The following is a 22,854-nucleotide window of genomic DNA, read 5'->3' as shown; positions in this document are numbered from 1 at the left end:
TTCCCTGCTGTGCCCAGTGCTAGGACAGCACCTGCCTCTCAATACATTCTGTTTTGGTGAATAAATAAATAGAAACATTTATTTTTTAATAATTTATTATATTGACCTGTTTGTTTTTTAACAAATTTATCTTTAACCAGACTTTTAATGTGTGTCCAGTTATAGAACTTATTTTCTATAATAACCATCACTGGATGGGATCCAGAGGAAATCCTTCCAGAGTCATGCATTTGTGACTAAATAGATAAGAATACTCCCAGAAAATAGACTGAAGTCTCCCATCTTTCTGCCTTTTGGGCAATGAGGAGTCTTTTGAAAAATATATCTTTGATACCTGTAGCTGTACTAGAATTGCTAAAAAATATATATATGTATAGACTCTGATCTCTTAACTGCAATTCAAGTTGGCAACCCCCCCAAAAAATTGTCAAATGAGGTACCTGTGCATCAGGTAACAATGATCATGATAATGCTACGTAATGACCAACCACAAATATGCAGCGTGCAACAGTAAGATCTATTCAGCTCACGACTCTCCAGGTTGGCTGGGGCTTGGCTGATCTAGGCTGGGTTTGGCTGGGACATCTGCTTCCAGCCCCGGATCCAGGTGGGTGTGGCCCCTCATCGATGTCTGGATTCAGGTTCATTCTGAGACCTGGCACAGGAGATACAGATAGTTTTCTGACTATTGCTGACTGTAAACCTTGCTCTTCCCTATAAGAAAATAGAAACTCTGCCTTCAGCCTGAGCACGGGACCCCCATGTGAGGATAATCACTGTCAGATGCTATTTTGATTTTGCTGCTCACCCAGCAGCTGGAAGTGAGCACATGCGATTAGCTCAAAAGCAAACAGCAAGACCCCCTCCAGCCACTGGCTCTGGAAACCAGGTATGGTGCCAGGTAATTACAGTAACATTCCTTTAAGCTCATCTAACTGTGGCAGGGCAGGTTCCATCAAAAACAGACATGCTGGAACAAAGTCTCCATGAGGTCGCACCCCTGGCAGATGCTCTAAGTGGTCTACAACAGGCAGGCCGGCTCTGGGGGTGGGGCAGCCCAGTTCTGCCCAGCAACCAGCTCCAGTAATGCCAGGAAATGTTAGGGACAGAGGACAGAGGAGAAACCAGAGGACCCCTGGCATAGCTGGTTCTTTTCTGAATGATTCAGAAATTGGGAACATTTCTCTGAAAGTTCTGAGTTCCTTCTCCCTTCATAAAGGTCTCAATGATCTCTTTCAATCAGAAGATGAATTGGAAACTGGGCTCTGGGGAGCAGGGTTTATGTCAAAAAGGTGATGGAGGTTGATGCTGACACTTTGAAAACAGACAACAGAAAAAAGGGCAGAGGTCTGTCTGTGGATTGGTCTAGAAATGGCCATATAGAAAAGACGACTTACTGTTAATAAATGTGTCGACATTGCAGAGCCAATCCCGTGGACTATAGACTTTTTTGTTTCACAAAATGTATTTTTGAAGACTGATAGATGTTGACCAATTAGCTCACAAAAACTCTTAAAATACGGAAACACAGTAGAATCAAAGCGTTTCTGTGTTTCTACACTCATGGGCTGCATAACGATGTCTCGGTCAAGGGACTGTATATTTAACAGTAGTCCCCTAAGGTGATAATGGAGTTGAAATGTTCTACCACCTGGTGACAATGCAGCCACCCTATCGTCGTAACTCAGTGCATTACCCATGTGTTTGTGGTGATGCTGGTGTCAACACACCTACTGCGCCGCCAGCCGTTTAAAAGTCCAGCACATAAATTATGTATAGTACACAATGCTCGGTAATGATAACAAATGATTATGTTACTGGTTTGTTCATTTACTAAACTATTTTTTAATCATCATTTTACAGTGTACTTGTTCTACTTATAAAAAAAAAAGTTAACAGTAAAAGAGCCTCAGGTGGGTCCTTCAGGAGGTGTTCCAGAAGAAGGCATTGTTATCACAGGAGATGACAGCTCCATGCGTGTTATTGCCCCTGAAGACCTTCCAGTGGGACAAGATGGGGAGGGGGAAGATAGTGACATTGACAATGAGACCCTGTATAGGCCTACGCTAATGTGTGTGTTTGTGTCCTAGTTTGTGTCTTATTTTTTAAAAAAAAGAAAACAAAAACCAAAAAAAATTTAAAAATAGAAAAAAGCTTATAGAATAAGGATATAAAGAAAAAATATTTTTGTACAGCTGTACAATGTGTTTGTGTTTTAAGCTAAGTGTTATTACAAAAGAAAAAAGTAAAAAAATTAAAAGTTTATCAAGTAAAAAAGTTACAGTAAGCTAAGGTTAATTTCTTATTAAAGAAGGAAATGGTTTTATAAATTTAGTGTAGCCTAAGTGTTTGTAAAGTCTACAGTAAAGTCCTAGGCCTTCATATTCACTCACCACTCACTCACTGACTCACCCAGAGCAACTTCCAGTCCTGCAAGCTCCACTCGTGGTAAGTGCCCAATACACGTGTAATATTTTTTATCCTTTATAGCGTATTTTTACTGTACTTTTTCTATGTTTAGCTATGTGTAAGTACACAAATACCTACCATTGTGTTACAGTTGCCTACAGAATTCAGTACAGTAACCTGCTGCACAGGACTGTAGCCTGGGAGCAACAGGCCACACCATACAGCCTAGGTGTGTAGTCAGCTGCGCCGTCTAGGTTTGTGTAAGTGCACTCTATGACGTTCGAACAAGGAAGAAAGCTCCTAACGAAGCATTTCTCAGAACATATCCCTGTCATTCACCAATGTGTGACTGTATTTAAATGTTCCCCAAAATACTGGTCTTCTTCCCTTTAATTACAATTGTCTTTCTTCCTCTCAACCAACTCCAGGTTTTCTACCGTCCTTAACCAGCTAGACCGTAAGCTCTTCGAGGGCAGGTATCTTCCTTGCCGTCTCTCTCACTGGGGCACCTCAGGCTCCCGACATGAGTTTGGCACACAAAAGGTGTTCGGTCAACGTTTCGGGTGAATGAGACGTGGTGGCACTCTGAGCAGTCAGCACCGCCCATAGGCACTGGAGTCCCCATGCTGGGAGGGACTTAAGCATCTCCCCAGCCTCTCTCCAGTTTAGGGCTCCTTGACACAGAAGTCTTTGTTTGGTGAAGAGACACTTGCATGACTCATGCTGTGGACTGAATTGTGCGTCCCCCCCATTCATATGGTGAAGCTCCAACTCCGGTGTCACTATATTAGGAGACAGGGCCCACAAGGAGGTAATCAAGGCTAAATGAGGCCGTAAGGGTGGGGCCCTAATACAATAGGATTAGTGTCCTTATAAGAGGAGACACCAGAACCCACGCGCATGCTGTCTCTCTCTCTCTGTCTCTGCCTTGTGAAGACACAGCAAAAAGTCACTGTCTGCAAGCTGGGAAGAGAGTTCTCATAGGAAACCAAATTGGTCAGCACCTCGGTCTTGGACCTTCCAGCCTCCAGAACTGTGAGAAAATACATTTCTGTTGTTTCAGCCACCCAGCCTAGGGTATTTTGTTATGATGGCTTGAAGCAGACTAATACTTGAATACAAATGTCCCATATTCAAGGAAATAGTTATATGAATTTCCCATATTCAGAGTCCTGCTGCCCATACCCTCCTGGTACCTTTTAGTATGTCCCACTTCCTCCTATTTTTCTGGAAACTGGTGGTTAGAGCTGTGGCTTGGTCAGATGCAGACTGGATTCTCCCGGCAAGGACTCTCATGGGTGGTGCTGTGTGTTTCACGCTGTGTCTCACAAAGAGACCCATCACGTCCAGTGTCACCCCATGCCTGGTGACATCAGTGGTGACCAGTGTGCTCAGGGCAGTCACCTGCTCCATCCAGTGAGCTCCCCATTAATCCTTCGCCTACGGGTTCTGGCATCTGCTCATGACTATTGCCCGAGTCCGTTATTTCATGAAGGGTGATGCCTCTTCTAAACAGGCCTCAGCCTGGGGCCAGGAGCCCGGATTTCATCCAACTCTCCCAGGTTTGTGGCTGCCTGTGGGTGGCTTGAGGGGAGGCAGCTAGAGGACAGAAACAGCAGAAGGGAACGACATGGCAGGAGGCCTTTATGGCCGAGGATGTTCCTTTTTAACCGTCTGTCACTCTGTCCCACGGAGGACCTAGAGTCCCGCGGCTTTCACAAGCGGTGAGGCCCAGAGTCCCTGCCGACGTGTCCGATGCAACCAGGACCCCTCAATGTGTCCCTCAAGCTGCCCTGAAGGGTGATTTTACTGCCGATTGACCCCTGCTCCACACCCCCATGCAGACATTCTCAGGAGAAAGGTGGTTCTAGACACAGCACCTTGTCATAAAATCCAGATTCTCTGGTTGTCCTTGCTATAGCAGGTGGTCCCACATGAACGTTGTGAACTTTCTCTTTCACTGCCTCTTCATCTGTCTTATCAGTGTGGAATGTGTGTTAGTCAGGTTGGGTCGGCGATGCTCTGTCTGGGAAATATTGAGCCCCCAAACCGAAGAGGCTTACCATGAAAGAGTTTGCTTTGTTACTTGCAGTGCCCATCTGAAGTGGGTTTAGGGCAGCCTTGATCCAAACTGTCACTCAGGGGCCCTTCCACATCTGCACTCAGGAAACCCTTCATGAGAGGGACTTGCCAGAGGGCCCAAAGGACAGGGCACCTGGATTTCCCAGAACTCGCCCGAAAAGCTCGCGTGACTCCTGTGGGCCTGCTTACTAATAAGAAACACCGCGGTCTGCCTGGGATTTGCTGTCACCGTAACCCTGGGATGACCTACAAGCTTCCACCTACCTTAATCACCAGAGGCTACATACATCAACTAAAACAACGGCAACAATCAGAACGCACCCTGACCTTATGAACAGCCAAATTCGTTGGGTCAGCTTTTCACAAGAGCCTAGTCCAGTGTCTGGCATACAGGAGGCACTCAATAAAGAGTAGCTGCTTTGATTTTATAAGCAAGAAACCTGAGGCTCAGAAAGTCAATTAACTTATAATACCTAAAGTTACCCATCAGTGAGTGGCAGAACTGGGAAAAAGACCCAGCTCAGCTTGATCCAGGAGGTTCAGTCTCATTTCACCCTACCTTGCTGCCTGAGTGGAGACATGGGCTGCTCGGTGGAGCCCCTGAGTGCCAGACTCATCCACTCTTTTGCTGCAGGTAATTGGAGCCATCGATAGTTGGGTGAGGAGTAACAACAAGTGATAAGTCAATAAAACTCGTTTGGCAGCACAGTACAGGATACACTTCAGTAAACAGAAGCCAGGGGCAGGGAGCTCAACTAAGATTCCATCTAAATAGGAAACTGCACTTAGATTAGGCTGTTAGCAGGGGAAATGCCAAATGTCAGCCAGAGAACCTTACAAAGGGAGAAGAAACAGAACATGGTGACTGGTCAGGGGATAAGGAGAAGTGTGAGATGATGTTGAGCTTCTGTGTGGTCACTGCAAGATAATGGCAATATTGGGGAAGGGGACACCCACTCCCAATGTCTGAGAAGCAGAAAACTGGAGATCTGGCTAAGCTAGATCTCAGCTAAGCTACTGAGTTAGTCAGGTCACCCAGGCTTGAAGCCTTCTGGGCAGATCTTATTCATGAGTGTATCTCAACAAGGAGCAGAAGAGGATGGGCTAATGGGAAGAGGAGGTGGGGGGCTGTGTGTGTACGAGTAGGCGTGTGTGCAGGCGTGTGAGAGTGTGCATGAGTTTGTGGGGGAGTGCATGTGTGGGTAATCGTGTGCGTGTTGAGGAGACATGTGTGTGTTTGTGGGGTGTGTGTGAGCGTGCATGCTCAGTGGAGTGTCTGAACAGAACACTTACTTGAAGCAGCAGGTGCATGGCTGCATCCAGAATTGAATACCCAGGACTAAACATCCCTGTCCATTCTTTGGTAGCTGAACTCCCAAGAAAGGCATCCTATAACAGGGCTCCTCTACTCTGAATATTGCACTTGCCTTTCCACAGGAAAAAGAAAACCTGGCATTCACCTGGGGTCACAGGGATTTGCCTTGTGAGTAGGAACACCCTCCTTACCCTAGTCAGCTAAGGATTTGAAGGGGGCAAGGGTAACAGGGTCCTATTTCTTCATCATGACTTTCCAGCATCCTCTGGGGCATGTATCGAGGTGGGGCGAGGTATCAAAACTGGTGGTGGCTATTTCAGAAGAGCAGCAACTGGCGATCACACTATGGATGGAGTCCTCAGGACAGACAAGGGAAGCTTTAGAAGTCGATTAGAAAGGTTTGACAAATGCAAGTTATATTAAGAGTTTAGCTGCACAGTATGTTGGTGGGGGAGGGAAAATCTTTTCTTGTTTTCAAATACAGGGACTCTTGGCTCAGAGGAGCAGATGTGTAACTGAGAGTTACACTTAACCCGTTTAACTGTCATTTCCTGAGAACTTCTAAAGCTGTCTGCTTTTAGGTTAGAAAGATGCTGTGTATTGATCCCAGGAAGATAATCTGAGTCAGGTTAGATTTGATCTAAGTTTATTCCAATAACTAAGAGTTCCAGGGACATTTTAAAATATCACATTGGCATCTCAAATTAAACAGCTCTCTAACCTTCCTGTTGTTTTCGAGCAGGCATGCTAGCTTTTAACATTTCTAACCCAGCCTTATTTTGCTGAAATTCTTTTTTAGATACCTTGTCCTTTTTCGTAGACTTAAAAAGATCTTTGTTCTCACAAATGGAGTTTGGCGGAAAGACTTTTTTTTTCCCTCTAGGCTGATTTCATGTCTCTACAGTTGGCAGGGAAAGTCCTCGGTTGCTGAAAGCATGCCTTCACCGCGCTGACCCTGAGGCTGACCTTTCAGACTGCAGATCTGCGTTCGGTCCACGGCAGCAATTTTATCCAGCTCAGCAAAGCGCAGGCCTGGGCGTTAGGAGCCGCTGAGGACCCTTGTGCCCTTGGGAACGTCTCCTTAGCTCCGGATGTTTCTTTGCTGCTGTCTGTGTGGCAGGGGGATGGCCGGGGGTCCACTTCAGCTGTGGACAGGATGTCCAATTAGCACCTTCTAGATTTCTTAGATCTTATGATACCATCCTCCTACCCCGACACGTGTGATTTTCTTAGTGGAAAATATTAGCTCCAGCAGTAGGGTCCCTGGGAGGTGAGACCTGGGGGGCAAATGATGATTTCTGTGTGGGAACGTTGATGACTTTGTAGGATGAGCTGAAAATTTTTGAAATTTATCCTGGGGTCCCTAATTTTCCCTTAACTCCTCACTATGGATCCAACATTCCTGAGTTCATTTGGAATTGCAAAACTGGAAGGGAGCCAGGAGCACGTCCATCTGCCCTATTATAAGTGAGGACCCAGAAGCTATGGCCACCCAGAGGCAAAGGCACCACCCTTTTCTCTTTTGTGGCCCCTTGCTAGCCTCAGCATCTGGACCCAAACCCCAAGTTACTGACCACCAGTCCAGTGTCTTTCCATAACGCGACACTGTGATCTCACCATGTTTCTGTCTCTTCAACCTTTTGAAATAACGGAGATTCAAATCATTCTACCAACTTTCTAAAATGTTAACTGTCTTGTCCCAAAGCTGTCCTGGTCAAGGATCAAGAGCTGCTCCCTGTAGAATTCCCAGCCCAAGGGGTGGCTGTGATATCTGGCCCTCTCCCATCCTGTAAGGTGAGATTTGTGAGGATGGGGCTGGGGCTGGTGCATCCACCATCGTGCCCTGAGTACCTAGCACATCACTTGGCACACGGCGTCACTCAGTAAGAACAATATTCCAGAATGATGCGTGAATGGAGACCAATGACTCCCCCCATTATTTCTCCTTCTCAGGAGACTTTCCTAATCTTCCTAGCATGTCTCCAAGTCCAAGGTATTTGTGTTGCCACCAAGTAAACCTACCTGTCCTTCCTGCTCACTGTCTGTGATGACTTCCATCTTCAGAGAAAGAAGAAGGCACCACTGGCAACTCTAGAAGGTGAACGTGTGGGATCTCCGCATGCTGAGTCCCATCCAGCCTTCCTAATTTCCCTTTGAACAAATTCGTGTGTGGAAAAATCTTTCCTTGTTTTTCTGCAGCTTTTGCCACCCGTGTGAGCCTGGCCCCAGTGAAGCGGTGTCTGGAATTGCCTTGTGCTGACTGCTCTGCCTGTGAGCGGGATCAGTCTTCCAAAATGTGGTCTTATTCTTGCAGCTCTGTGTTATTAAGGATTGCTGAGCTTCGCTTTGCTTTTCAGAGCCACCCCCAGGGAACTTCAGAGATCGGAAGCCTTGTGAAGTGTACCCTCCCTTTGGTGACATGAGCAGGTTGCCTTGGTCTGTGAGAACATCAGCCACCACCGGAACACAGCGTGAGCCCAGCAGACGGCAGGATGGGGTGGTGGAAGCAGACGCTGGCCAGCTTAGCCAGGCGGCCTTTTCTTTCTCCTCTTTCAGAAGGGGAAAAACCAAGACCCGCTTCTTTGGCTTTACCTACTCATGGGACAGAAGGGAGTGGCTCTTTGGGGTGAAGTCTGAACAGTGGGGGTGTGGGACCAGCCCTATCATTTGAGGATGTCACCAGTTTTTTTCCCCTCCCTGCGGTTTAGCAGACAGCTGGGTCTCTGGGCCGGTGTCCCCACCCCTTTGCCCAGCAGGTCTCCCTCCCCAGAGGTGAAAGCCCCTGTAATTACTTGAGGTGAGGTCTCAAGGGCTTCTGGAAGTCTCCTTGGACACCCAGAGTTTTGTCTCAAGGTCAACCTATGGATTCAGGGCCCCAACCTGGTTTAGAGCAAAGTCAGTGCTTGCAAAAGGGAAGCCAACATTCCCGGAACCTGTTATCTCGGAAGAAAAGGAAATCATAAAATGCTGGATATCATGTTTGAAAAAACCAATTTCCCCATAGAAATCTTAATAACTACTTTTGAGGCGAGGCAATTCATTGGACTATAAGATAAGGCAAAACACTGAAGGGGACGAGTGCAGCTCCCTGAGCTCCATCCTCAGCTCGCTGGACCCTCAAGCCAGCCACCCGCACCCCGTCTCCTCCCCAGAGGCCACAGGCTACCGTATTCGTGCACAGGAGAGTCACAGTTTGGTTCATCTAAGACCCCGTCCACTGAAATTTTTTCAGTCGTTATTTTTGGACTCTCTAAGCCTGTCAGACGGTACAGTGGTCACTGGTTCCTCTGTCTCTCCCTTTCCCTGTCCTGCTTTTGGAAGAATCATTAAAAAACAGCAAGAGTAAGGGAAAAGCAGAAAAATGACCCCAAGGCAGGGGCTGAGACAGGAAGCAGGGAGGCAGGGGGGCCGTGTGAGCTGTGAACATTCTCGGTGCTTTAAAGGCCCTGGGAAGCAGCTCTGGGCAGATTCCCCCTCCTCAACGGGGAAACTGAGGCCACTCAGCAAGGCAGTAGACAGGCCTAAAGGAGAGAGCAGAACTGTGGCTCCTGAGCGTGCCTCTTTTGGCTGCGTTAACGGAAAAAACCCAAACTCTGTAAAATAATTTAAAGAGGTTTATTCTGAGCCAAGTGCATGCGATTGTGGCCCAGAGCACATGTTTCCAAGAGGTTCTGAGAAAATATGCCCATGGCAGCTGCATTACTGTTTGGTTTTATACATTTATGGAGACAGAAATTACACTTCGGATCCTAAGTCAGCGTGGAAGGTGTACATTGGTTTGGCTCAAAAAGGCAAAGGGAATGGGGCTGAAAGGTTATGGGTGGGTTTAAAGATTCTTTGATTTATAATTGGTTAAAGAAATGAAGCTTTGTCTAAAGACTTGGAATTTTTTAAGTGAAGGGTGTCTATTAATCAGAGACAAGCCACCCATTTACTGAAGGTAACCTCAGTAAATTGTTGGCCCCTAGTAAGGTTTAACTTTTGTTTCACATGGCCTTCGGCCTGTTCCCTGTTAATGATTTAGCATCTTATCTTTATAAGGAATAACTCCAAAAGAAAGAGGGCAGGACAAGGTGTTTCTGGCCTTCCTTGTCCTCATGGAGGGCAACTCAGCTTTAAGGTTTTTCTGGGGTTCCCTTGGCCAAGAAGGGCTACATTCAGTTGGCTAGGGAGACTGAAAATTTTATTTTAGTTCACAGTTGGTTGGACATCTTGCCTTGTTGGGGTAAAGTCTTTAAGTTGGTCCCATTATAGATTTATTCTAGAATTACAGAGCAGGAAGGTCTTGTTAGAGATCTCCGAGCCAGGTCTTCACCTCTGCAGAGTCACACCCGAATACCCTCCCATCCTGTGCTGTTGGGAAATAACTTCTTCCTGCTGTTACCATGTTTTTCTCCAAACAAGCCTGGAAGTCTGGGGTGGGCATGCTCCCTTGTGTTTCAAAATGAGAGCCAGAGGAGGATGAGTGGGATTTCTGGTTGTGGGGGGAAGGGAGGGCAGCAGATGCAAATCCTGAGGAAAATGGCAGAAAGCTGTGGGTGGGGAACGGGAAGTGGGGTGGGTGCCCCCTTCCCCCTGAAGGCAATATTGAGATTCCGATGTCCATCTAACTTGACACTAGGCTTCTAGCCGGAGGTGGGGGAGTGGGGGGCAGGGCCAGGCCTGCTAGGGCTTCTGAGCCTGCCTGCTCCAGAAATGAGGTGGAAACACAGGGAAAGGGGGCAGGGAGGGAGGAGGGGCCCAGCACTCCTGCCAGCCCACTCCTGAGCCTACTCTGAGCTGAGCCTACAAAATGGTCCCTGACTCTGACTCCGCCCACCTGCGCAGGTGACAGTGATGGGCACGGTTAGAGGTGCTTCCATGGCGAGTGTGCAGGGAGCAGTGGGCACAGAGAGTCATGCGTTCCCCTCACTAGGGCTCTGGGAGGACACCAGTGAGGGCCTCTCTCCTCAGTCCCGAGTCCTGGGCTCCAGGCCTGGGACGTGGTCACCAAATAAACAACCGAGGAGAGGATGAGAAGAGTGTCTCATTTAAGCACAACTTCAAGGCAGGTTCTGTTTTTCCTCTTCCACGCTGAGAAGAATGCAGTGCCATCAGGCTAAGCAGATAGTGGCTACCTATTCCAGGTACGACATCCTGGGGCTCAAAGGTTAATGAGACAGAGGGAATAGGAGGAAGGGCCAGGGTGGTAGACAAGCATTCGGCACACCCCAGAGAAGCCAGAGTGTCAGGGCTCCTGAGCAGATCCTTCCTGAAGATCCTTCCTGAAGGAAACAGTCATGTGTCCTTATCTGGTGACCCCCATGGTGATGAAAAGCCTTCAAGCCAAAGCCTAGAGGATTCTGTGATGAGTGAGACTTTTCATGCTAGGGATTTCCTGTTACATGACAGAAAACCCAAACATTCCATTCCATCCCTGGAAGCTGCTTCCTGTCCTGTGCAGAGACCTGAACTTGACAATCTGGAGCTGGGCCGTCCCACCGACAGCTGTGGCCGCAAGTGGCTCCTGAGCACTTGACATGTGCTGGCCTGGCCTGAGCAGGGACGTGTTGTGAGTGTCAAGGACACGTTGGATTTCAAAGATCTATTTAAGAAAAAAAGAAAACTATCTCATTAATAATTTTTATATTGAATATATGTTGAAATGAAAATATTTTGGTATATTGAAGTAAATAAAATAACATTGAAATTAATTTCAATGATTTCTTTTTACTTTTTAAAATGTGCCTATTAGGAAATTGAGAATCACATCTGTGGCTTGCATTATTTTCTACTGAATCGCTCTTCCTCTGGAAGGAAACCTACGATCCCTTTTTGTAGTTGTTCTTCATCCAAGACCCTAGGAAGGACCCTCAGGAGATTCTAGCATCATCTTTTCTGGACTCCCCACCCCTAATCCCTGCGCCCTCTAGGTCCTGAGTCAGAGGCCACCTAAGCAGGTGCTACTATAGTCAAACATGCCACCCATGGCTCTTGCAAACAGATTCCTGACACGGCCTGGAGAGACCCTGCCTCAAGGAGCTCCTCATCCCCACACGGAGACCAGTCCTGGTGTCCAGGCTCCTGTTTCTCAGGTTGCTCTCGGGGGTAACCTCAACACGCTGCTCCCAAGCTTGGGACACCCTGGACTGATCCAAGTCACTTTTTCCTGTTGCAGGAATTATTAATAATTAATACAATATTAATAAACACTGTGACTCCCTGAGAGTGACACATATGTGACTTTTCCCAGATTTTTTGAGCACAAACCCCTCCTGTCTCTTTTAAGCATGTGCAGTGAAGACACATTGAAAAGGGCTCTATGATTTCTGCACTTCTACAAAAGGTCCCCTCCCACCCAGCCCCCAGGTCCCCTCCCTCCTCTGCCCTCAGCCACCCCACAGGTCCCCTGCAGGTCTCCTGTGATCCCCTCCCCAACCATCCAAGTCCCTTCCCTGCCCTGCCCCCACCCACTCCAAGTCCCCTCCCTTCCCTTCCCCTCCCCCACCCTAACCCCCTCCCCTGCCCCAACCCCTCCCAGGTCCTCTCCCTCTCGAAGAAGTGGTCAAAGTTAGAAGGCACACCACTACAGAAGACTCAGAAAGCTCAGTTGCTTCTAGGCCAGGCGAAGTGACTCACACCTGTAATCCTAGCACTTTGGGAGGCTGAGGCGGGAGGATTGCTTGAGATCAGGAGTTGGGACAAGCCTGAGCAAGAGCGAGACTCTGTCTCAATTAAGAATAGAAAGAAATTAGCTGGGTATGGTGGCACGCACCTGTAGTCCCAGCTACTTGGGAGGCTGAGGCAGGAGGATCGCTTAAGCCCAGGCTGATGCCACAGCACTCTAGCCTGGGCAACAGAGTGAGACTCTGTCTCAGAAAAAAAACAAAACAAAAAAATTCAGTTGCTTCTAGTTTCTGGCATTTTCTTCACTGGCATTTGGCAAAATGGTCCTTGATTCTGTAACAAAAGAGGAATTTGCTGATACTCAACCAGGTGAGACCATCTTTCTCTGTCTAGTTTTGACATTCTCTCCTCCAGACTGCAGAAGAACTTAATTGCCCTCTGATTTATTTGATCACAGGAGATCTCAAAAATATATTTATATAATTTGTGTACTGGGAGTAAGAGAGAGAGCCCTATATTAATGCCTAATTCATTTAACTCTGGGGAACAAATATAATCAATTTCCAACAGACGGCTTTAAGATTTGTAAAGTGTTGAACGAAGGAGCTACTCGATAGTCACTTATATTATTTCATATCCAGGCTGCAGCCCTCCCAGAAGGGGATGGTGCTGGAAGGAAAGGCTGTTCGGGCCGGTTGCAGCCAGCTGCCAAGAAGCTGGGGCTGAGGCCTGGCTGGACGGGGGCCAGGAACCTCATTTGCTGCACTCCGTCCTGCTAATGTCGGCTGTTATTATATTCAATCACAGGCCCTCCCCCGCTCTCTGCTCCCTGCTGCACCCGAGATGCCTCCCAATCCCTGTTCCGGCTACAGCTAGGTTTACCACTTCTGCTGTCACCTTCTAGCACCAGCTTCCCACACCTGGCCCACTTTTAAAAAAAAAAAACAAGTTTCATCTGTAAGAGGTCGTTCTTGCCATCCCAGGCATCTTCTTCCTCTTCGCTCAGACTTCTTGGTTCCATTCTCACTTAATCATCATTTATTAAACAGGGCAGGCTCACTGTGCTGTGAGCCCTGCTCCTCTCGGCTCTACACTTACAAAGGAAATCAGGAGATTTTTTTTTTTTAAAAAAGCTCTGTCCTCATTTGGTTGAATTAATTTTTCCTTTTCCTTTTTTTGTTTTTAACTTCACAACAACCACATTGAAGTCTGACCCTGTTGAAGTCTGACCCTGGCTAGTCATGGACCACGCCTGCCAGCTGCCTTCAGAATCCACTCCTTCCCTTTGGAATTCCCCTCTCATCCCGATGCTGACGGTGCCCTTGCCCTTCGGAAGACCTGCCTTCCCACGCTCCTGCAGACACTGTGGAATTCCTCGGCGCTCAGTCCCAGGGCAGAGTCACAGGACTTCAAGTTTCTGAGCAGGGCTGGTGTCTTGAGAATGGCAGCAGAGACCCAGTTTGGGCTGACAATCTCATATGGCAGATCAGGAAACAAAGGAACAATTCAGTTCTTGTGAAAACTTGCCAGATTTCCATGTGATGGTTTCCTTCTTGAAATCACTTTTTTTTCTTTCCATCACAGAAACGAACTCAAAGGAAAATGAATAATTGTTGGCCTGCTCAGAACCATTGGTCCCCCACAAGCAAGGGCGATCCTGTATGAATCTATTAATTTTCATTTCCAGGGTTTTCAAATGTTGAACAAATGTTGATGTAATCTACAACACTGTTCTGTTATAATTAAACAGCCTCCTACTGCCTAAACTGGCAAAGCACTTCATCGATCAGTAATAAATTTGGTCCTTGGGAGATTGCTTTTATGTTTGTTTGCCACTTGGGAAAATGGCCACAAACCTTTTGTAAGATTTCTTGCTGCTGCTCTTTTCCGGGTTACAATAATAGCAACTGCTGTTTCTGGGTTGGCTCACTGTAGTTCTCATGTCTGATGATGGCACGTGTGCTTGAAGTGGGGGCAGTCTCCAACTATGAATCAAATGCGTTCAGTTCAGTAAATATGTCCTGAGCTCCTTTGCAACACCGTTCTGTGCACAAGTTATGAAGTACTCTGTGTGCACTAGGAGCTAGTTGCAACGTTTAAGATGCGGGTTCCCCCACAATTTTACTCATGTCTTGTATCATGTTTTCCTCTTCTGCACAATGGGGAGGTTGGATTCCTGCCGGGCCTGATAAGCTAGAATCTGCTACTTATACGCAGCAAATGGAAGCCCTGATGAATTCCTAGTCATTGCTTCCCTCCTTGCCCAGTTGTTGGGGCTATGGGGCTGCCACATGGAGGCCAGTCCTTGCCCCAGACCCTTAGGACTAAGCCAGCCCTGAGGCAAGGAGGCACACCAGGTGTCAGTATTCCATCTCCCCTATGACTCTGTCACAGTCCAGATGCCAAGGCTTTGCCTTAGTTTTCTGAGAGATGGTTTCCACATCGCCCCTGGATTCATAGGTTCAATTGCCAAGAATACCCTTGAACTGGTTTAAGCAGAAAGGGATATATTACAGGCTACTAAATGCCTTATGGAATCCTTGGAAAAGCTGAAGAAACAGACCCTGGGAGGAGCCCCTTGGAGCTACTGTCAAACCCATCTCAAGGCACTTGGCTGCATTTCCACCCACGAAGCTGCCTGCAGAAGTGGCAAACAGCCCCCACATCTGCTGGCTTCAGAGCTACCTGCCTCTGCTCTCCCCACCTAGTGAGTAGACACCTCAGGCCCTGCTTTCCACCACTTGACTGTTCCACAGTAAATCTCCCTCATTTGCAGCAGGAAGTGGACTCTACATGATGTCTAGAACCCTAGATCCTAAGGACCCTAGGGAATGTGACTTTCACCTGCCCAGCCTATGCAGTCCGAGAAGAGCCAGGCATGCCTTGGAAGGGACGCCAGGTGACCTGGCCCTCAGATTTGTCAGTTTCCCAAGCGGTAACTTGGCCCTTGTCTACATCCGTTTTTTTTATCTCTGTAGTCTGCTTAATCCCCCAGGGCTCTGGAGCCTGTCTCTGCTGACTGGAAGCCAGCTGGGAACCAGCTACCTGCCGCCAAATTCCAATCCTATTACTGCTTTGTATTGACACTTTATTTTGCACAGTTCCTTATTTTCAGCGTAGCACCTTTTCTCCACACCACCCCCTCTGCACAGTTACCCTTCTATAAAGTGAAACACCACCCGCTACAGCCACAGTTGATTGTCCCAGGAATAGGTGAGTCCCTAAGCTCAGCCAATCAGATCTCTTGAACCTGTGGGCACCCAGGTGAATGAGAATGACTCTGCTAGTGGCTGAAGTTGTACACGGAAATCTCAGAGCTCTCGGGGGCTGTGAGTTCTGCCTCTCAGAGCAGTCCACCGTGAGAGTGAAGAACTAAGTTGATGAAAAGACAGAGGAAAGCCATGAATTGGAGTGTCCTGAGGCCATTTTCACCACCGATTTCAGTTTCTCCTGCATCCCAGACACTCCAGCTTTGGGGCTCCGTGAGATACCCTCTTCCTCCTCCTCCTCAGCCTACTCCATGTGATGACAACACGGATGAAGACCTTTATGATGATCCACTTCCACTTAATGAACATTTTCTCTTCCTTATGATTTTCTTCATGACATTTTATTTTCTCTAGCTTACTTTATTGTAAGAATCCAGTATATAATGCATATAACATATAAAATATTTGTTAATTGATGTTTATATTATCAGGAAGGCTGCCAGTCAACAGTAGGCCATGAGTAGTTAAGTTTTGGGGGAATCAAAAGTTATATGCAGATTTTCGACTGCTGGGGCTGGCGGTCGATGCCCCTAACCCTGTGTTGTTCAGGGGTCAACTGTAGTGCATATTTATTGAGCAGCTTGAGGGGGACTCTTTGATTATCTCTCTTGCTTCTGGACCATTCTCATTAGCCTACACAGTTATGATTTCTCCTAACTCACACACACACACACACACACACACACACACACACACCTTCTCCTGACTTTGCTGATTCTTAGAGCTCTTCCCCATTCCTCGGCTCAGCTTCAGTAGAACCGTCTGCACTTCTGTCTCCAGTTCCTCTCCTCCCATAGCCTCCTTCACAGACCTCCATTGGGGTTTCCCTCTGCTCATGACTGAGCCCAGCCCTCAGCCTCACCTTCAGTCACCGCGCCTCCCTGAAGCGCTGTCTTCACTTGCCTGCAGTGCGGCTTCTTATCCAGTTCACCAGCTGCCCTTCCGGTGTCCTCTGTCGCTTCCTCACATTCCCAACATCTTAATATTTGTGCCGCTTCTTGGCCTCTCCGCTTACGTTCCCTCCTTCACCCTCTGTCTGCTCTTCTGCTGCCCAGGAGACTCACAGGCTGTTCCCCCACGCCCGAGGCGGTGGGCTTCAGGCCGGACACTGCCACGAGGAGGCCCTGGTGGGAGGCTGGTGGGGGGCTTGCTGGCATCCTCTGTCCCTACCTCCTGGGGGCAGCAGGAGCCCAGTTTCTGTTGGGTGAGCCCAGCCCCCAGGTGCAGGTAGCACCACCTCCTCTTTATTCCCAGACCTCGAGATTGTCTGAGGAGAAAATCTGATGGAATCTGCAAAAAAAAAGCTATTAGAATTAATGAGTTTAATATGGATGATTGCAAATACATCTTGCTGAAATCTCTCAAATCAAATTCTTAAATAAGGACTCCCCATTAATGACTTTTCCTATAATACACTGAGTTCGGGAAATAGCAGTTACTGAATGAACTCATGTTTTGCGTGGGTTACCTTTGAGACGATACGGTCACAGATTGAGAAACTGAGTGCAATAAGCCATCTAGTCACCCCAGTCATCTCCAGTTCAGTGCCACTGAAATTTCATTTTCATGCAGACAAAAACAACACTCTTCTGATCCCAGTGAACTTTCAGGGTAGGAGCCTTTAAAGTAATGTCTGACACAAAAATTAGCATGCCGTTCTTTTTTATTTGATGTTTCAAGTTTAGGATGCCTGTCAGTTTCCGCACAAGAATTGTCTACAGCAGCAGTCCTCAAAGTTTGATTGCTGTTAGAAATGAAATTTCTCAGGCTCCACCCAGATCTACTGGGTCAGAAACTCTGAGGGTGGCATCAGAATTCTTTATTTAACCGTTTAGGGGATTCTGATGCCTGCTAGACCAGAACCACTAGTCTACACAAGCTTGGGGTTTGGAAACAAATTCACTTACCAGGTCACTTCTACTGCCTGAACTACAAGCTAATTCCCTGAGCTAAGATTGGGAATCTGTTCATGTTCCCTGCTTTTCACAGTTTTGTTCTTTCTTCATCTTGTTCTCTCTCTCTCTCTCTCCCTCCCCCCCGCTCCCTCCTTCTCTCCCCCTCCCTTCCTCCCTCCCTGTCTTTCTCTTTTCCTTTCTTTCCCAGGCAACTTTTGGGAGAGGCACATTAAAATTTAGATAATAACATACACTATTCATTTCTAGTAATTATCAAAAACTCATCGAAAGTAGAGTTAATAAATGTATTTTTATGTTAACACAATAGATGTACTAATCTGGTAATAAAAGTGAATGAAATAGATACACACACATGCACAGAAACACAAACCCAGAGCGTTTTTAGTAATATAATGTGGAGGGAAAGAAGCCAGATGCAAAATAATACAATATGATTCCATTTATACAATTTAAAAATAGACTAAACCTAACTCTACTATTCAAGGATGTATACACATGTGGTAAAACCATAAAGACAGTGCAGAGTAGGACTATTTTAAAGTTCAAATGGTGATTACAGCTGGAAGGAAGGACAGCGTTTGAGTGGGGAAGAGCTTTATGGGCAGGGGGCTCTGAGCAACCAGGACTGCTCTATTTGTTGGCATGGGCGGCTGCTACGTGGGTGTTTGCTTTGTCAATTTGTTAAACTACGCATGGAAGTTTTTATGCAATTTGTATAGCCATATTATATTTCACCATTCAAAACCGTCTTTAAATGAAAGAAAGGTAAAACGCAAGTTGATACTGTTATATCTACTTTGGCTTAAGAGATCGGACATTACCAGTACAGGTTAAGTCCCTGTGGACCAATCCCTGATTGCATCTTCTCCCCTTCACCCAAGGTACCTATTCTGAATTTGTTATTAATAATTCTAATTCATTTTATGTATTTTTATCACACACATGACATATATCATTGTTTTGCATGGTTTTAATCTTTATTTAAATAATCTTATATTGCATGTAATCTTCTGCAACTTTTTCACTTAAATGGCATTCGTATGTTGATTCACTATCACAATTTTGTATGAATACATCACAATTTATTTGGCTAATGTTGGTTGACATTTGGTTGTTTGTTATTTACTATAAACATTACTGCTATCAACATTTTTGTGTGTTTTCTTCTGTATGTCTGTGTGTGTACACATATATATATGCATGCTATACATATATCAGAAAATTCCATCTATATAGAAGACAATATTTCTATGGAATTGTATGGATTATGGAAATAGATGTATATACATATCAATATCTATCTATATCTACATATGGAATTTTCTGGTATATTTCTAGCAAGTGGAATTCCTTGGCCATACACTATGGTTATAGTCAACTTGATTAGACATTGCCACTTTGTTCAACAAAAAGGCTGTATCAATTTGCATTCCCAACAAGAGTAGATACTGATTCACAACACTGGCAGACTGTAATTTTCTGGTGGGTGTGAAACAAAATCAAAATTTGGTTTTAATCTGCATTTCCCTGTCCCCTGGTGGGATGACCACCCTTTCATCTGACCATTTATGTTCCCTCTTCTGTGTATTGACTGTACATACCTTTTGCTTATTTTTATATCAAGTATATCTTTTTTTCCTTTTTAAAGTCCTTATTGTTAAGAATGTGCGGAAAGCATTTTCTCCCAATTCATGCCTTGTCTTTATAGTCTCTGCATTGTATTTTTTGAGGAATGGAAATTCTTATTTTTAGTGGAGTTGCATCTGTCTATATCATCTTCCTGGTTTATACTTTTTGTGTCTTATTGTTAAATTTTTCCATCTCAAATTTATAAAAATATTGTTTTATAGCATCTTCTAAAAGCTTTGCTGTTCACATTCATGCCTTTAACTCAGCTGGTATTGTTTTTCCTGTGATATGAAACAGGGTTAGGGATCCCCACCGTGGACTCAGCAGTCTGTCTCTTCCTCGCTGATCGGTGATGCCACCGCTGACCCTTTCTCCACAGACCACCACTTTCAATCTCAGTATTCATTTCTAGACCAATACCGTAAGAATACAATTGGACTGACCTTTCTCAGTTTTCAATTGACTTCTGATGATGACAGATAAGGATTTAGCTTGTGGCCCTGTCCTTGCATCCCCTTTCTCTGTCTCCCGGGACATCCGATAATTTTCTTCTCACAATTTTCTCCCCTTTTCTTTGGGGTAGGAATTCCTAATAGTTTGATTTTTAGTTCTTGTATATCCTATTATTTTTTTATCTCTTCTCTCCATTTTAGAAGATTTTTCTAAAATTATTGCCCAGTTCTTCTAATAAATCTATTAAAAAGGCCATCTTGTTTTTAATTTCCAAGAGCTGTTTTGTCCCCTCGCTCTTCCTGTTTGATAGCATCCTATTCTTGTTGCAGATACACTGTATTCTGAGAACAGTAGGGCACAGCAGTTAAAAAGAGATAGGGATATCCAGCTGGGGGAACCTAGGAATTCAGGCGAGTGAACTGCCCAGAGCAGAGCTGTCCTATAGAATTATAATGTGACTCAGTTACATTTTAAACTCTCTGATACACACTTTTTAAAAAGTGAAATGGAAGAGGTTGAAATTAATTTTAATAACATTTTATTTAAACCAACATTCCAATATATTATCATTTTAACATATAATCAACATAAAAATGTATTTAATGAGACATTTTACATTCTTTTTATTTTTGATGCTAAGTCTTCACAATTTGATATATATTTTATACTTAACTGTGTCTTCATTTAGATGCACCACATTTCAAGTGCTCAGTAGCTGCCAGCAACCTGTGGTGGCCGTGCCATACAACTTGGTCCACAGGGAGCTGCAGTGAAGCCCGCAGGCTCATTTCGAAGCTGCCCCGACTCCCTCAAGAATGTACTTTCCAGCCCAGCTCCCATCTCCCTGCATGTTGTTTCAGGAACTTGCCCCCTACAGTCCGGCCTGCTGGACGGTGGGGCCTGGCATATTGCTCCATCCCAGATCCCACCTCAGCACCTGCCCTCTCTGCATGATTTCCCCTCTTGGACGTCATCTGTGTTACTGCATTTGCTCCCAGTCTCGACCCTTTGGAAGTGCTGCTTCCTCAGGGCCTCTCCCCAAGGGCCCTGGTTCTGTGAGCTTCATTCTTGGGCTCCACTTAAGACCCTCAGCCTTGCCGCACCAGCCTGGCTACCCCAGGCTGCTGCCCGGAAGACCAGCCTCATAATCTGGCTACAAATGCTGCAGCCCCAACGTTTCATGAAAGGCTGGAAGGTGCTCGTCCTTGTTACACTGAGTACTGGGGCTGGCGGGCAGCCAGCTTATCTCCAGCCTCAAACTCCAGGTGGGGTGTGGGCTCCTGCTCTGGTCACACTGCCTCAAAAACTGGCATAGCTTGGGGCTGCAGTGTCTAGGGCCTGGCCTCTGGGCCTTCACATGGGTAGAGAGAAGGCAAGACCAGGAGACATGCAGCAGGGGCCAAAAGAGGAGGCGTGAGGGATGCCCCCTGTGCTCCCTGGGGGTGGAGGGGTAGAGTGAGGAGGCCCAGGCTCTGCCCGCTTGGGAGCCCCACGGGATGGGCCCAGCAGGTGTGCCTGGTGAGTCAGCCCTGGGCTCCTGCCATCCTCCCCTGACTTACAGCTCACACAATAGCTCAATTGTGTCTTTGCACTTAGCTTTGGCTTGGGTTCCAACCCAGGGACTCAGCCCAGGGACCTCTAGGGACAGAGAGAAACTGCTATGAGAGAGGTCTTTGTGCAAATCTGTCCTGCAGGAAGGAGCCCAGGGGTCATGGTCAGTGTGGCTGTGGCTGACAACTACACAAAAGGAAATGCTCTAGGGGACTTGCTTGGACTGATGGCCTCTGAGTATCAGAAAGTGACAGGAAGAAAGGATATAAAATAGGTGGAAATTTGCTGTACATTTGAAGTGGAGATTCAGACTCTAAGAGTCTGAAGTCCAACAGAGGTTAGCAAAGTCTCAAGATACTACAATAATTTTTAACCAAATGTATAATTTGAATTTATGGTACTTGCTTTTTGTCGGTTGTCATCACACGTAGAGACCAATTTGAGACTGTTTGAAAACAAAAATTAAGGATTGTTTAGGTCAGCTGAGAGTCTTCTGGGGCCAATACCTCAGTTTCTCTTGGAGAAAAGTTTAAATCCATTTTTGCAGAAGCTGAATTTTCTGAATAGTTATGACATATATTCATCTACTATGGGAGTGATTTCACTAAAGCACGTTTTGACACAGAGCATAAGGGGGCACTAGCTTATTTCTGTGAAAAAGGAAGTTACAATAATGCCCAAAAAGAGATGGGGGTGCTAAGAACAGCAAAGCCAACTCTTGTGCCCAAAGTGACAAATGACAACATCTCTCCAAGGACACCAGCTTGCAAGGGTGCTTCCTAGTCTTAGTGGTAGGGGTGCTTGTACCGTGGGTTGAAAAAGAATTCTTGACTCAAAGATTAAGATAGATTTTGAAGCAAGAAGTTTATTTTACTTTTCAAGGAAGGAAAGGGCATGGCATGAAAGTAAGAAAGAATGCCATCCCTGAAGATGAGTGGCTTGGGCTTTTATTGGGGTTCTAGAGAGCAGAGCAGTTGTTGTTGCAAAATGATAATGAAAGGTGGTTGTTTTCCAGAGCAGTTGTTTTTTATTGGGCTGGTTTTATCTGAGTTTTGGGGATGCGGTCTGGCAGATGCTGAGGGGATACATGCCCTTTTCTGTTTGTTCAGTACTCTTCCAGTTCTGCAAAACAAACCCTTAAAAAAAAAAAAAGACAAGTTAAGCCACAGGTGGTCAAGCAAGAAGCAAGCAATGGGGGCCAGCACACTTTGTATGCAGTGATGTTTTTATGTTAGATGATTTGCTGGCAATGCCATCCTTTCACTTAGCATCTTTTATGCTAAAGGAAATAGGCAGCTGAAGAGTTTTTAACTTAATATTGTGTTAGGACCCTAAAAATATAGCCTCTGTGGTCCCAGCTTTCACTGGCCTGCGTGCTCCATGTTGTGACATCATCAAGGGTGGCTCTGATTTTTCTAGCTTCATCCTGTTCACTAACATTGGGTTTCCAGTCCACCTCGGAGTCTTGTCTGGTTATTTCCGGAGACACAGGTGAGTGTATGTGGACCCATCGTATTCTTCCAGTGAGGCCCTTGTTGTTGGTGTCCACTGCCCTGGTCTCACTGCATCTATAGGGATGCCATTGTCTTCAGCGTATGTCCCCAGTGGGCTCAGAGGGGACCCA

Source organism: Propithecus coquereli, unplaced genomic scaffold (assembly GCF_000956105.1).
Source record: "Propithecus coquereli isolate 6110/MARCELLA unplaced genomic scaffold, Pcoq_1.0 Scaffold88, whole genome shotgun sequence".
NCBI lineage: Eukaryota > Metazoa > Chordata > Mammalia > Primates > Indriidae > Propithecus > Propithecus coquereli.
This window is presented reverse-complemented; position numbering follows the sequence as displayed.